General features: G+C 43.6%; 1 protein-coding gene across 8 annotated transcripts in view; it reads left to right on the top strand.

The window, feature by feature from the left end:
- The window catches only part of NCKAP5 (NCK associated protein 5), a 983,894-nt gene that overhangs the window by 391,632 nt on the left and 579,823 nt on the right, over positions 1-12,439 (top strand). Inside the window, exon 1 of one of the 8 annotated variants that reach the window (XM_040474896.1) lies at positions 3,618-4,042. The exons of the other annotated variants lie outside the window; for them this stretch is intronic. The gene's annotated coding sequence lies outside the window, so the exon portion shown is untranslated. Of the gene's footprint in view, positions 1-3,617; positions 4,043-12,439 lie in introns of those variants that run through there. 8 annotated transcript variants of the gene reach the window in all.

Raw genomic sequence — 12,439 nt, 5'->3', positions numbered from 1 at the left:
TTTCTTTCTTTCTTTCTTTCTTTCTTTCTTTCTTTCTTTCTTTCTTTCTTTCTTTCTTTCTTTCAAGTGTTTATTTATTTATTTTTGAGAGAGAGAAAGAGTGCAAGCCAGGGAGGAGCAGAAAGAGAGAGGGAAAGAATCCCAAGCAGGCTCAATGCTATCAGCACAGAGTAAGATGCAGGGGCTCCAACTCACCAACTGTGAGAACATGACCTGAGCTGAAATCATGAGTCAGTTGAGCCACCCATGTGCCCCTTTCCTTGAGTTTTCTGCAATGCCAATCATATCGGGAGACTGTGGCTCACAGATGACTCCCTCCTTACTGAAATATCTTCTTTACTAGGTTTCTAGAGAAGCCCACACTCCTAGTTTACTTTCTCTCCCAAGCTGCCCCTTAGGATGGTCTCTTCTACTCATTGGTCTTCATCTTCTTGGCTTTTTAAAGTTGGAATGACTCAGGATTCCATTCTCAAATGTCTTCTCTTTTCTAACTATACTCACAGCCTTAATGGCCTACTTGATGTGATGGATTTAACTATGTATATATTACATAGCTTACAAATTCACATCTCCATCTAAGACTTGTACCCTGAACACAATCCTTGAATGTTTATTCAGAGACTTAAATCAATATCTCCTTTTGGTTGGTAAACATCAATAATAACCGTGACATCCAATACAAACTTCACTAACACAAGGTCCACCGCTACAAACATATGGCCTTTACCAAAGTCTAGGAACTATTCTGAGATCTTTAATCATATTTAAAGTTTAATTTCATAAGTATCCCAGTCTTAACAAATCCAAAACTTAACCCCTGTTCCTTCCACCAAAATTTGCTCCTCCCATAGGCTTCCCCATTTCAGTTAATAACAACTCTATGTTTTTTGGTTGCTAAGGCAAAACATTTGGAGTTATTCTTTACTTTTGTTTCTTTTTTTTTTTTTTTTCCAATCCCCTGTCCTGAGCAGATATTATTGGCTCTAAATTCAAAACAATTCTAAATTGCCACCAATTCTCATTATCCATATTGCCATGGCCCTGTCTATCCTCTCTCACGTTGAGTCCAAGAGTAGCCTAATAACAGGTTTTCCCACGTCCTCCCTCCTTTTGCACCTGTAATTTACAATATAGTAGTCAGAATGGTCCATTAAAACAAAAGTCAGATCGTGAAACTTCTCTCCTCAAAACCCTCTGTGTCCCTGTCCTTCCATATCCCTTAGGGTAGAAGCCAGTCCTTAAATTGGCCCATTAGGTCCCACACAGTGATCTGTCCTTTCAGACCATCTCCATTAACCCTCTGTACTCGCCCTGTTCCATCCCTACTACCCCCCTGCAGTTCCTTCACTGGGCTCAATCCTAAGGGCCACTGTACCAACGTCTTGTCTCTGACACCTGCATGGCTTCCCTACTCCCTCACCTCTTTTAATCATGCACTTACACTTAGATTCTCAGTGAGACCTTCACTGAGCTCTCTGTTTAAACTTGGATACTGCTCAGCCTTCCTTGCTTTGTCTCCATAGCACTGATTACCTTATAACAGAGAATGCGATTTCCTTATGTATTCTTTCCGAATGTCGTTCTTCCCCTCCAAATGTAAGTTCCATAAAGTCAAAAATATTTGTGTGATTTTTTTTCACTCATATAAGTAATTGAAAGAACTAGACAGGATATATTTTGAAGTTAGAACCAAGGACTTGATGAATTGGAGGTTGGGGCCACCCATTATGCCTATGGCCAATTGCTTGGCCCTGATGCAATTGAAACGACCAACTTGAGAGAAGGACATAGCAGAACCCACGATGGTGCTTGCAGCCTGGCATCTCTCAGCTTAGCTCTTTTCTCCCCTGGGCAACAGCAGTTTCCTGGACACTGTTCTTTAAATTAGTCACCAGCATGAAAGTTGATTCTGATGGAGAGGACTTCTTCTGAAATCCTTATTTCTTGGCACCATGTTGATGAATCTTTTAATTAAAAGTCTTAATATTAATAACACATTAAACAAATTGACAATGAAAAACTTCAGATGTTTAAATATTGATAAAAATGTCTTAAAATCTGATCAGAAGCTGCACTTGACTTCAGATTATTTACATACTGGGAAAAGTAACACTTGAGCCTCTTTTCCCCTCACCTATCAAGCAAGTCACAGTGATGTATATGATTTTAATCCTGACCTGTAAATCAAAATTCCAAACCATCAGCCCATAGCTACATACTGCTATTGTAAGCACCACTGGGCTATAAAAAAAGTAGAAGACACAGTATCTGCCTAGACAAGTGGGCACTTAATGTGGCATGCCCACATTTCTCACCGACAGCACAAAGCAAAAGAATGCTTTTGAGCACCAGTTTCAAACTGTGTTAAATTTTCACAGTATACTTATTTTTGCATGGCTCTTATACCTATCTGAATAAATGGGTTAAAATTTTCCCCTTCAGCTTTTCAACTGGTGATGTGTTTATCCAACCAATTATTCTCCCCAACAACTACCGTCCTTCAGGGCAACTGAACATTTTCTAGCACTTGAGAAGAATATACAAAACCATACACAATCCTGCTGGTTGTATTCTTGATGCTTTAAGAGTTGTTTATGTATATGTAGGACCACTGTTATTTTTACTGATTTTTAAAAACTTTTGCCTTATTTCCTTGTAAGGGTATAACCAGTAGATCTATGTGTGGTTCTACTGAAGTGGCACATTAAAATAGTTCAATTTTTAAAATATTTTAAAATATTTTAAACTATTTAAAATATTTAAAAACTATTTTAAAATAGTTCGATTTTTTTCGAAAAAAAATCATTTTTTGAAGTCATCACTTTCTGTTAAAATAGATATTCTTTAAAAAGCATTTTCACGAGAAAATGGGAAAAAAATTATGAAAATTCTTTAAGCTCTAACTTGGGGCTAAACCGAGTTCAGTATTTTCTTGTCCAGAACAAATGTTCCTTTTATCCCCCGAAATGCCAACACGACTGGAAGGGCTGTGCTTCTTTGCCACGGACAGGCCCGTTCTCCCTCTGTAAGCTTTATTTCCAAATGTACTTGAGAATCAACTTCTGACTCCAGACAAATGGCTGTTAGTTCTAGCTCTTACCTGCCAATTACAATACTTTGGGTATCTCTGCCAGTCTGTGGGTCAGCCTGATGATAAGATTACAGGACCTGTTTGTGTAGTTCATTAGCAGAAATTCGTTCCACCCAGACACAGCAGGCAGTGGCTTGGGATGGGGGTGGGGTATGCCAGGGCCTGCCAGGGTGGATTGATTTTTCTTACTAGGAACTGGGAAAGGAAAACAGTATTTAGCTTTGGGGATCCCCATTTCCCATTTCAGTTCCTCTGTTTGGGACAGACAATGAAAGCCTCTAGGCCCCTCTCTCCCAGAGCTCAGCCCCGGTCGCCCCCTCGCCCCTGTGGCCCCCTCCTCCGCTCCCCGCCCCTAGCTCACCGGCTTCCCCAACTCCGGCTCCAGGCGGAGATTTGTCAGAACCGTTCGGTTGAGACTGATTATGATTGCAGCAGATGGGCTGGATTTGACAGCCCGATCCTAAGCAGCTTCTGATGGGGGTGCCGCGGAGGGGCGGGGAGGGGGAGAAGGTGGGGGGCGGGAATCTGCGGGCCGGAGCCGCCCGGTAGGAGCGCACTGCGCAGCCCCGCCAGGCGCTCCAGGGCAGCTCTTTAACGCGCCTCGGGGAGGAAAGTGGCACGCAGACCCGAGGGGCCTCCCGGAACGCGGGCGAAACGTCCCATTGCTGGGAGGGCGCGGAGACACCCAGAGGCAGGCGCGGGGAGACCAGTGGAACACAACAAAGCGGAAGAGCTCCTGGGAGCGCGCGGTGTCCCGGCTGCCGTGGGCTGTGCGGCGTGCGTGGCCCGGGCCACCTCTGCGCGCTCCGGACCTGGCAAGTTTGTCAACTCCGGGTTCTGCGGCCAACGCCTGGCTGCCCCCCGAAGTGACAGCACTGCAGGGTCGGCCCCCAGGGAGGGTGGCACCCACCCCGCCCCCGCCCCGCTGCAAAATGCTCCAGCACAGGCCAGGTAAGGAGACGCTAGCCCTCGCCCCTCGCAGGCGCGCCCCCTGCGCCCGAAGCCCGGGCCTTTCCACTGGCCTTTCAGCTCCGTCCTTCCTATTGGTGCCTAAGGGCTGCCTGCATCCGTGCCCGCTCCTGTGCTCTCCTGGGTCTACCTCTGCCCTCCACCTCCCTCTCCGTTGCCCTTCGTTCCCACCTTACCGGATCCCAACGGCAGGGGGAGAAGTTCGGGGAGGTGGCGCGCCGTTCTGGCTCTCTTCCCCAAGTGCCTGAGACCAGACACCCCTGACGCCCTAGGCGGGACGGCGGGTGGGAGCCGCGTGCGTGTGCCTCAGCCATCTCACGGTACACACGCAGTCCGAGCACCACACACACACACACACACACACACACACACACACACACACAGGCACAACCTCCTTTCCACCTGTGGGGCCTCGCTTTTGTGCTGGAAGTGCAAACGAAAACACTCACACGTGCAGACATAATTCCACGTTGGCATTCTCCAGAGACTTCTGAAGGGTGGAGGGGTGGCGGGTGAGGGGGTGGATCTTTAGAACCCCAACCCACCCACGAGCAGTACCAGCTTGGCTTCTGCCCTCTCGGCCTTGACTCTCTTGTCCAGATGCCAGCAGAGTGAGACACTTCCAGGCTGGGACGGCAGGCTGCTGAGGTTGGCAAGGGCATTGCTGTGCCACCAGAAACCCCAAAACTTCCCACCCACACAGGCCAGTGGCTTGGTCCGCTACCTGGGCTGGCCCCTGCAGGGCACGCCTGCCTCTACCTAGCACCCGTCCCCCTCCCCCAACACCAGTGGATTCCCGACCCTGTCTACCCAGCTCACAGCCTGTAGCCTTGACTGCCCCCTCCCTTGCTGCTGCCGCCCCAGCTCGCCAGGCGTGAGGAGTGTGTGCCCTGTTGCCACTGGCAACTACCAGTGCTGAAAGCTCAGCCCCCAGAGCAGCTTAATGCTGATTGATGGGCAGAAATACGATATTTTCTGGAGCTTAGCAGCCGCTGATGCAGAGGCCCTCCCTACCGCTGGAGCCCTGCAGACCGCCCAGGTAGCAGGCTCTCTTCCTTCTCTCCTCTAGACCCCACCCGGCCCCTTAGAGAAAAAGGGTGTTAGGATATCCTCATATTCTGGGGTTAAATTCGGTGCCAGCCTTTGCTTTCCTGAGTAACCAGCTGCTACTCCAGAGTTTCCCTTCTTATTTTCAAGGCTTCAGTTGAGTAGGATAAATGAGTCCCCAGTTCCTGGACACTACCATCTTCCTTTCTATTTTCATCCACCTCTTTCCCACACCCTTTCCTGCATACAGGTCCTTAAAATAGATCAACCCTTCAATGACCAGAGTGATTAGCACAGATGCGTCTAAAAGCATTTTCTAAAATACTTCTAAAATTCTCCCACAGAGAATTCGGTCATTTCCACCCCTGGAAAGAGCCTGAAAATAAGCCCATTGCTGGGATAGACTTTGCTGCTTTTGCGTTTTGTTCTGTTTTGTTTTTTCCTTTTAACCCCCTCATACTTATTACCCTAGGCTTTTTCTGGGATGGCAGCCTCCTCCTGTAAGCTATCCTGAACTAGGGCAAATTTTCAGGGCTAATGGAAATACCTGCCCCAACCTGTACCACCACGCCCTGCCCTCCCCAATACTGATTGCAAAGGGCCAGATTTCATTACTGAAGGAATTATCTTTAGAAGAACTTTTTCTGCAGTATTTCTTTTCAGCACCACAGTATTTTTGCCAAGTATTTTCATTATCTAAATTGTCATGCCTAGCTTCGTTTTGCCTGTGGACATTAATTTGGACAAGTATGTGATGTTTTAGAGTCATCCGTTTATGCATCCAAACAAAACTTTCTTCGAGAGGCTTCCCCTTGCTGGGCACCAGTGTAGGCCCCCGTTGGGAATGCAGCAAAGACAAGACCCAAATGCCTATTATCATTTTAAAGCCTGTGTTACAACTGGATTGGGGTTATTGCTATTATGGCTAATATTATAACAGCACACTACATATGAGCAGGACTTTACAGTTTACAAAAGGCTTTCACAGGCTTTATCTCCTTTAATCTCGGCAGCAGGAATTTTAAATAGCGGTGATTCCACCTAAAGGCCCGGTAATACTCACCAATCCTGCTTAACAAAAAAGAAAAGGAATCTTGCAAATCATCTCAACAGCGGATGGAGCTTTAGAACACAGAATAAACAATTCAGAAGAAGCTTATGAAGCTTAGTTACTGGAATGTAGCTTAGAGAAGATAAGTGGAATGCATGAGACATGCACATTCCCAGGAAGGCATCCTGGGAAGAAAGTCCATCCTGGGACCATGGTGGCTCAGTAAACTGCTGGCTGCTGGAGACGGCAACTTTCCAGGGTTCTGGACTGTTGCCTCATCCTAGGATCCAAAAGGGGTTGGAAGCGTAAGCATGAAGTTGCTGAGAGACTAGCAAATTAAGCCAAATGAGTAGGCAGTGATGTTACTTTGTTTAGCTACAAGGCATTCTTGAGATATCCGCAAGTTTCTAGTATATATTTACTCTAGAAATGAAGCAATTTTCTGTGCTGGGAGCATAAAAGAGTTTATGTGCCTTGTCTGAGCCATATGAAGACAATTAAGGTTTTGATCATTTTTACCCATTATTTTGAGAACTGGGGATATCTCAGGTGGATAAGTGGCAGTGTTGCTTTTTTATCATCTGCAGGGAGAATGCGTATGAAGGCTTCATGTAGATGTGTTCATTTTCTCATCTCCTCCTTAAGCATGGACGGAAGCCTTTTCTCACTTCTGGGCTGTGAATATCATTCATGACTTTTCGCCAAAAATGATTTTTAGGATGCTGGCTGATAGTTATAAAATTTGGTTGGCACTTCAAACATCTTGATAATACTCATCCTTGTCATTTTGAAACGTTTTCTTCAAAGTTTTGCAAGCAAGGTAGTATATCATTGAGAGCTTATTATGGCCAGAGGCTGGCTGTGGGTATGACCAGATTAACCGATAAGCCAAGGAGGTAATCACAGGGCAAGGTCTGTTACTAGGAAGAAATGGAGATGACCAAAGTAGCTTTTTACTGTTTAGTACCATGTGGCTTTGTGGGAACTTTTAGATGGGTAGGTTTTGTGAGTGTCCTTTTTTTCTCCTTAGGTTTTTTGCTGGAGAATTTGTTTACCAAAGCCCATTACTCTGTATTTGGCATTGTCATATATTATTTTCATTCTTAGAAATTATAACATTTTCGTTTACAGTTTAGTTTAGAACTTGTATGTCAATGAAAAACACATAACAAAAATACGTATGTTTGGGAAATTAGATGGACCTAATTGGCGCTCCTCTGACAGACTTCAGCAGCTTCAGGTTTCAAAATGATGAAGTCAAGAGGGAGGTGCAGTGGATCCCAACCTCAGGCATACTGCTCACATTTCCCTGTTTAATGCGAGAGGTGTGAACGGAACAGAGATTTTGGCACTGTGGTGATGATGGTTAATGTCAGCCTGGTTCAGGGTCATCAGTCTTCCCCACAACTCTCTAATGTAGGGCCCATCATTCATTCATTCATTCATTCATTCATCCATTCATTCAATAGGTATTTTCTGGGGAGCGCTTTTAGAGAATAGGGTCTGTGCTCCAAGCCCCCCTAGTTTTTTGTTTTTTTGTTTTGTTTTGTTTTTTTGTTTGTTTTCTGCAGAACTGTGCATTTCATGCCTGGCCAACAGGCATCTTCTTTTCAAATATCTGATGGTTTTGTCCTGTGGAGTTCTTGCAGGTATAGTTTGAAGGGCGCAGAACGCGGGTGTTTGAAAGGCCTTCTTGCTGCAGTGAAGTAGTGCTGAGGGCTGCTGTCTCTGACTGCAGTTGCTTCCTGGATATTCTATTCTTCCACCTATGTAAACTCTGTTTGCACATGCCCCCTTCTGCTCAGACTTCTCGGTCAGCAGGTTGGCTCTTACAAATTTGTTGCTCTTCTCAGGGCATGGCCGTTTCACACTGCTTTCGAGAATGTAACCTACAAAGTTCATTAAGGAAGATGCCAGTAACTAGTTTCTCAGGTAACTCAGGTAGGAGAGTTGAGGAAAAGGGAGGGAAACGAATCAGTTTATGCTGTGTGGGAAGATGTTGGAAAGAAGTCAGAGCACTTCCTGTGGAGGTAAGTTTGTGGCTTGTAAATGGATTGTGAACTCAGAGTGTTACTAAAATTGTATGTTTCAGTGGTTAAGGGTTCAAACTTGGGAGTCTTACAGATCTGGGGTCACACTCCCATAGCATTTACTATTGATGTGATTTGGGCCAAAATTATAATCTCTCTAAATGACCTCAGTTTCTTTACCTGTAAAACATGAAAAAAAAAAAAAAAACCATATACATTTGGAAGTTTTTAAGAGTAAAATCTAACATGTATCAAGGACATAGAACTGTCCCTAATGCACAGAAGGTTAGCATATGCTATCTGCTAAGGTCTTTTAGTGTTATTTTCATATCGATTGGGACCTAGTCAGACTTTTTCACATTCAGCTCATTTCTGAACTATCTCCCAGAACCTCACAGAGAACAACCATTATAGGGAAGTTATAGTTTAAAGCAATTGCAGCTACTTTCAGGAGGAGCAAGTTCCTTCTACAAGTCTGATGACCAATTTTCTCTTTCAGGCACAAAAAATTTAGTCCATATGGTAACCCTAGAAAGTTTCAGTTAACATTAAGTCATCAAATGCCTGAGAACGGTGCTGTGCTGGGTTGCATGGAATGCAAAAATGAAAACCACAGTCTCGTTTTCTGCTTTCAAGTTCCAAGAGAGCAGGGGTTGATATGATAAATAATAATAATGATAACAGCATAATAAGAAGGAACAGCATCATAATAAAGACACCTGTCATTTATTAAGCCCTGATGAGTGTCAGACACATTCTTTATTAAAGGAAGCAGTCATGCTGTCTGTGACACAGATGTTATTTTCTCCATTATAAAGATATTATATTATAAGAAACTTAAGTGCCAGAGTGGTGTTATTAACAAAATATTATGGGGTGCAAAGGGGAGAGTTATCCTTACCAGATAAGCCTACTTCAGGTGGTTTTTGCCAATGCTTTGAATGAATTGTTTGGAAATGTTGAATGTGATTTATTTAATAACTACATTATCTAGGGTCATGTTTGGGTTCTTCAGTCTCTTGATCCTCTACATTCTGTTGACAGCATTGTAGAAGTGAAAGAAAGAAAAGATTGGGCTTTGTTAATTAGCCAGTGAGGAATTTATCTCTGTCCTTTTTTCTGTTCTTTGTTCATGTTCATTGCAAATGCCTTCAGGGAAATATCTTCCTTCTTTTCGAAGGCTTTTCCTTAATCTAAAGACCACCTTATCATCAATAATTTTATGATTATTCTTTTAATGGCATGGGATTTAGGCTACCAAAATGTTCTCTAATTCATACCAAGTTTTATACTCACGCATGTGCTTGTGCTGATTGCTAAGGGTGGCATCGTAAAATGTAAAATTAGTTCAGCTTACTGGCACAATCGACAAACAGTACACAACACACATTTTACTTGATGTACATCATTTTGACTTCTCCCAGATTGTTCCTCTTTTGTTTTCACTTGTAATCACTTCTTGTTTTGTGTTTTTTTAATTACCTAAATGTATTAATATTATAATATTGTAGTACCATTTTCCCCACCTTCTCCCAAGTGACAAATGTCCAAACTCAGCTGTCACTCTTCATTTTTTTCTTTATTAAAACTGTATGAAATAGAATGTCTTCCAAATTTCTGGAGTGATGGTTTTATCTCAGGAATAGTAAATTTGCCTAAATTACCGTAACATTAACAGGGAATCATGTAGGCTATGTAAATATTTTGTTGTGCATCTGAATTTTAATCTCTCAGAATGGTATTTTTAAAGGAAACTTGTTTAACTCAAGAAGGCATAGATTGTTCTTTACAGCTCACCATCCACTGTGTTCTGATTTAAAGGACGTACAGCACCAAAATTTTCAGTCAAATGCAGCATTTCTACACATAGCTGGAAGGACTTGTTTCCTGCCTTATTCATTTTCTTGTCCAGTAAGTGACTCATCAGACTGTTGCTAAGTGCCCACCATGTGTCAGGCAACATGTTGGACATAGAGTGACTATGACCAGGGCCCATTATTCTAATTTGCAACAGTTAGAGACAGAAAGTTATTAGTTCTCAAAAGAAGCAAATAAACAAAAGAAACATGCAACTTTGAAATGGCATGATTCTGCACACTTCCTGCTTTTGTCAGCTTTAAGATAGTATTTCAGGCTATCTCATCCTTGTTGTCTTATGCACTGTTTTACAATGTACTTGCATTTCACTAAGACTTTCACAAGGTAGGAGCCTTTGTTCTTCTGTACCTCATAGTTTGTTCTGATTTTCCCTGAGACATTTCCAGATATTTTTTTTTGCTCAGTGCTGAATGCCTAGCAGGTGTTCAATAAATGTGTTGAGTAGAGGGCAGGCAGAAAAGAAAGAAGGAAGGAAACAGGAATTTACTGTATTAGGAATTAGAAAAATATCTGATTTGGGATGTTTTCTTCTCCTCCTGAAAATCATCATGTCTCCTTAAGACCAGATTAGGGAACATATCTTTTGTATAGGACAGTCCCCTTTAGAGTTTGGTGAACATGACCTCAGGTCTGTGGTTTCTCCTTAGACATTTCAGCACTGGTGATGATTTTGTTGAAATTTTGGAATTCTCATGCTGCTTTGTGAACTTCCTTCACCCACTCTGCTAAATTTCAGTCACTCTGAGAGTTTCATTCTGACTTGACATAGTCTCCTTCTTCCTCTTTCTGTACTGAAATATTTGGAGAAATCCACTTTATTTTCATTAAAAGATATTTATTCTGGGGCATCTGGGTGGCTCAGTCAGTTAAGCATCTGACTTGGCTCAGGTCATGATCTCACAGTCCATGAGTTCAAGCCCTGCATTGGGCTCTTTGCTCAGCTCTGTGCTGACAGCTCAGAGCCTGGATCCTGCCTTGGATTCTGTGTCTCCCTCTCTCTCTGCCCCTCCCCCACTCACAATCTGTCTCTGTCTCTCTCAAAAATAAACACACATTAAAAGAAGATATTTAGGGGCACCTGGGTGGCTCAGTTGGTTAAGCGTCCGACTTCAGCTCAGGTCATGATCTCACAGTCCGTGAGTTTGAGCCCCGCATCGGGCTCTGTGCTGACAGCTCAGAGCCTGGAGCCTGTTTCGGATTCTGTGTCTCCCTCTCTCTCTGCCCCTCCCCTGTTCATGCTCTGTCTCTCTCTGTCTCAAAAATAAATAAACGTTAAAAAAAATTTTTTTTTTAATTAAAAAAAAAAAGAAGATATTTATTGATCACTTGCACTGCACAAGATCTTGTCCCGGGTTTTATGGATTCATAGTAAATCATCATAAAATGCAATTAGATATAAGGCAGTTATAGAACTAGTTATAGAGATTCAAATGCCTACCTGGGGTGCCTGGGTGGCTCAGTTGGTTAAATGTCCCAGCTCTTGGTTTTGGCTCAGGTCATGATCTCAGAGTTCCTGGGTTCTAGCACCACATCGGGTTCTGTGCTGGAGTTGCAGAGCCTGCTTGGGATTCTCTCTCTCCTCTCTCTCCCTCTCTCTCCTCTCTCTCCTCTCTCTCCTCTCTCTATGCCCCTCCCCCATGCGTGTACATACCCATTCTCTCTTTCTCTCTCTCTCTCTCTCTCTCTCTGTGGCAAAATAAATAAATAAACATTAGAAAAAAAAAAAGATACAAATGCCTGCAAGGAGTATACTATCCAGGTGGAGTATGACATATCCTCAAAGGCACCAAACCTCTCCCCACCTTCCCCCCGCCCTCCGCTCCCCCGCCATGTGAAATAGAAAAAGGAAATATGTGTAAAAGTAGTTGGAAGATGAAGCAACGAGTGAGGGCAGGGGTGGTTGAGACTTCTAGGACAGAGGCCTCCTTGGGGGAAAGAGAATGTAAGCTGACCCCAGTGGGCTTGGATATGAGGAAACAGGGAGAAAGAGCGAGCCAGGAGGTAGGTGACTTCCACTCAGACTCTCAGGAGGGCACTTGAGCAGCCCCCGAAGACAGGTGGGAGCAGGTGGAGAGGTGCATCAGGAACCCATTAATATGGGTCAGTGCATGCATGCTAAGCAATATCAACTTTATCCTCTGGGCTAACATTTCCCAAAGCCCATCTTCCAAAGGTGGTAGTTCGGCTGGATGTAGGTGTGTAAGTCAAAACACAACCCTGTGGTTGAAGGTAGGAAAAGCTGAGAAAAAGTTAAAAAAATTTTCTCTCCTACAGAGTTTCTCAGAGGCTTTAATATGCTAATCTGCATTATTAATCTCTAAGCATTGCCCCAATTTTCTTTTCTTTTCTTTTCTTTTCTTTTCTTTTCTTTTC

This window comes from Herpailurus yagouaroundi, unplaced genomic scaffold (assembly GCF_014898765.1).
Source record: "Herpailurus yagouaroundi ecotype Mexico unplaced genomic scaffold, PumYag 140, whole genome shotgun sequence".
NCBI classification, from domain to species: Eukaryota; Metazoa; Chordata; class Mammalia; order Carnivora; family Felidae; genus Herpailurus; species Herpailurus yagouaroundi.
The sequence above is the reverse complement of the archived record's forward strand: the minus strand, read 5'-3'. Positions and strand labels throughout refer to the sequence as shown.